The following is a 220-nucleotide window of genomic DNA, read 5'->3' as shown; positions in this document are numbered from 1 at the left end:
CAGCGGTGGGGTGGGACCCCATAATGCTCCCCGGGCAGTATGAGCACACCGGTGCCAGCCTCTGACACCTCCCCGCCTGCCATCCCCCTGCAGACACCCTGCGCGCATCCCAGAGCTCGCCATCCGCTGCGCCTTGCGCTGAGCCTGCCCAGACTGAGGGACGTCCTGACATGCTCCTGAGATGGCCGCTATTGAAAGCTTCAGTGCCACCCACGCCGGT

The sequence above is a fragment of the Pterocles gutturalis genome, unplaced genomic scaffold (assembly GCF_000699245.1).
Source record: "Pterocles gutturalis isolate BGI_N339 unplaced genomic scaffold, ASM69924v1 scaffold39435, whole genome shotgun sequence".
In the NCBI taxonomy this organism is placed as follows: domain Eukaryota; kingdom Metazoa; phylum Chordata; class Aves; order Pterocliformes; family Pteroclidae; genus Pterocles; species Pterocles gutturalis.
Note: the sequence above shows the minus strand (reverse complement) of the source record.